Raw genomic sequence first — 3,686 nt, 5'->3', positions numbered from 1 at the left:
AAACGGGACCAAAGCGGCGACGTTTATATAAAATTACGGCGCCAGCTTGACCGTCAGAGAGAAAATAAAAATTGCTTTCATTTATTGGATGTGGTTTGGAAATTCGTCCTTTTTACTTTCAGTTTTTTTTATAACAGCATCTGCATGCCCAAGAGGTGGCGGAACGTTCCAAAACTGTGACAGGGTGGTTCTTGTCTCAGTATTCTAATCACCAGTAGCGTTATTAGCTCGCCAGTTCTAAATTATTTTCGTGAGCTGTGTTAATATACTGCTGTTCTAAGATAATGTGCCATGCGGTCTCTGCGACTACGTAGATACTGAAAAAAAAGGTCAAGCAAATGTAACGCTGTGATTCATGTATACGTATCATTGACAACATAGAAAGCATGCAACTGAAGTTTCGTGCCTGCACTCCTATAAGAGGAATGATGGGGCACAAACAGCGTTGAACAACCGGTAATAGCTTACAAGAGGGAGAGATAAATACGTAACAATGTATTAGGACACTTGTTCCTTACTCGAGTGTTAGGAAGCATCAAATTTCTCAAGCATACAAAATGGCTCGAACATTCTTAATAAGACTCAACCAAAATGTGCAATTATAAGCTACTAGAAGACGACGCAAGCGCATTAGGCGAAAATGACGAAACCTTTGCAGTGGAAGAAACCGTGCCCGTGTCATCATATTTCTGGTCAGAAAATCTACTGCTATTTCTGCGCCTTGCAAACTCGCAGTTAGGCAGAATGCGGTATGTACCGACTATGTCTGTATATATTGCATGTTTAGTAAACGACTGGCGTTTTTGTGCGGTTGACGCTACCCATTTCTGCTTGTTTGCAGTGCCCAGCTCAACAGTAGGTGTATACCAGGTAATCACGCACCATTTCGACATCCGATAGGGTGCCCCTTAAATTTCTTCTGTTTGCTTGTCATGAGTTCAAATTCATAAAGAGGATATTAAGAGGATGCTTAAGAGGATGTCGAAGAGGTTGCAAGCACTAGCAGGACTTTAGACATTCTTAAAATAAAAAAAAACGGCCATCTACTTTCAAACATACTGATGCGCCGGGAATGATGAGCGGATAACGGAGAAAATTTCGCTTTTCAAATATTAGTTTCATGAAGCACACATGAGTACGTAAAGAAAAGTCTATTATAAGGCAAGGGAAAGCATACATACTGCAAACGTACCGCAGCGGTGGCCTAGTGTTCTGAGCATCCGCCTCGCATGCGGGGGGTGTGGGGTTTGATCGCCAGTGCCGCCACTGATACATTGGTGTACAAGCTTTCCCTTGGTCTGGTGCTCGGCTTAGTTAGGGTGCAGTGTTTCACTAAGGTGCCAAAGCAGTAACCAGAGAAGTAAGAATGATGTCCAATATTTCCTTCTTCTATGATTTCAGCGCTAAGGTAAGAAAGAGCTTGTCAGGTGAAAATAAAGTTGTAACTATGTCTCCTAGAATAGCCAAAGAGAAAATACTAGCCAAATTTAAGCAACAGTCCAAAAAATAAGAACACCTTGCGCGAACAGTAGAGTAGAATGTGAAGATGTAGAAACGCGAGAAGGAAAATAAGAATAAAATCCAGGAAATATTGTGGGCTCCAATAAAAAGGTGTGAACTATGCTCTGTATAAGTATGACATTCGCAATTTGATGATGATGATTATGGATTTTTACGGCGCAAGGGCATCTGTGGCCAAAGAGCTCCACGGTACAAGATATTTGCGTCTGCGCAAGGTGGGGTCAAAGACCCATTTCCCAAGCATTTCACCCTAACTAAGCCGAGCACCAGACCAAGGGAAAGCTTGTACTCAATCTATCAGTGGCGGCACTGGGGATCGAACCCCACAACCCCCGCATGCGAGGTGGATGCTCAGAACACTAGGCCACCGCTGCGGTACGTTTACAGTATGTATGTTTTCCCTTGCCTTATAATAGACTTTTCTTCACGTACTCATGTGCGCTTCATGAAACTAATATTTGAAAAGCGAAATTTTCTCCGTTATCCGCTCATCATTCCCGGCCCATCAGTATGTTTGAAAGTAGATGGCCGTTTTTTTTATTTTCAAAATGTCTAAAGAGCCTGCTAGTGCTTGCAACCTCTTTGACATGCTCTTAACCATCCTCTTAATATCCTCTTTAACAATTTGAATTCATGACAAGCAAACAGAAGAAATTTAAGGGGCACCTTATCGGATGTCAAAATGGTGCGTGATTACCTGGTATACACCTACTGATGAGCTGGGCACTCAAAACAAGCAGAAATGGGTAGCGTCAACCGCACAAAAATGCCAGTCGTTTTCTAAACATGCAAGATATACAGATATAGTCGGCACATACCGCATTCTGCCTAACTGCGAGTTTGCAAGGCGCAGAAATAGCAGTAGATTTTCCGACCAGAAATATGATGGCACGGGCACGGTTTCTTCCACTCATGCTAGCCACTTGTGCTACGTCTTGGTAGATCTCTCCCAACTGTATCCTCCAAAGCGAAACGCCAACTGAAGCACAAGATCAACAATGCTCTTAAGACAAGCCCACGTGACCTGTTTGTATTCTACAACGCTCTCGCTGCGGACTGGATAAAATTTCGTCTGAAGACACCAGAATATTATGTCTGCGGACATAGAATCCTGAATGATTTCACCGAAGGAAGGGTTGCACTTCTGTAAACCTTTGTTTGAATCGTGCATGATAATAGCTATGCATAAGAGCCAGGAAGTGAGGTATCATTGCAGCAGATTTGGTTAAAAAAGCGGGCGCATCGTGTGTCAGCGCGACATCAATTTCCCTGAATGTTTCAAGAAAAATCACAATTTCTAAGTGCGGCCATCTGACGTCGGCATTTTCAGAACGATGAAATCACGAAGCAAGGGGTATATATCCTTTTGTATCAATAAACCATCAGCTGGAGGGAAAAAAAAGAAAGAGAAAAGAGCTCTTGTGTTGTCCGCGTCACTCCTGTCATTGTTCGTGCGCGCTCGTACGTGGTCTGCAATGCAACACCAACTTGCCCATCAGTATGCGCTTTTCTATTCTTTGAGGCCCTCGCGCTGGCTCTTTTCCGTATTTCTTCAGGCCCTCGTGCAAGCTCTTTTCCGCCCTAGAATATTATTATTTCGAAAGCAATACTACTTTCACTTTCAACCCTTTGCGGTGCGACGGCGGTGCACATGAAATGACCTTGCGCATGACCTCTGTGTGACGTCACGCCGAAGAGCTGGGCGACCATCTCGCGCCGTCCGTGTGCGACGGCGGTGCACATGAACGGCGGCCCAACTCCCGCTCTCTCCGCCAGGAGCGCCACAGGTGCTGTGACGTCACGCCGAAGAGCTGGGCGACCATCTCGCGCCGTCCGTGTGCGACGGCGGTGCACATGAACAGATTAGATTGAATTGGATTGGATTGTATAACCGATGCATCCCCACAAGTCTAACCACAAGCACCACTACCAGCTACACTACCAGCTGAACCATGGCGTAGGTACGGATATTGCTTTCGCAATTACCGGGCTTCACCAAGCTAAGCCACAGCGAATTTTAATGTTGTGAACTCTAATTTTATAAGACTATCAGCATTGCCAGCCGTCAAAAAACATTGTCTCTTGGTTGTGCTCTTTACCTTCAGAATATTTTTGTTGTTTCAGGAACTAGGAACTCAAAAAAATCACTTTCATGTAAAATGAGT

Source organism: Amblyomma mixtum, chromosome 5, assembly GCF_055824585.1.
Source record: "Amblyomma mixtum isolate Tamu chromosome 5, ASM5582458v1, whole genome shotgun sequence".
Classification (NCBI taxonomy): domain Eukaryota; kingdom Metazoa; phylum Arthropoda; class Arachnida; order Ixodida; family Ixodidae; genus Amblyomma; species Amblyomma mixtum.
The sequence above is the reverse complement of the archived record's forward strand: the minus strand, read 5'-3'. Positions refer to the sequence as shown.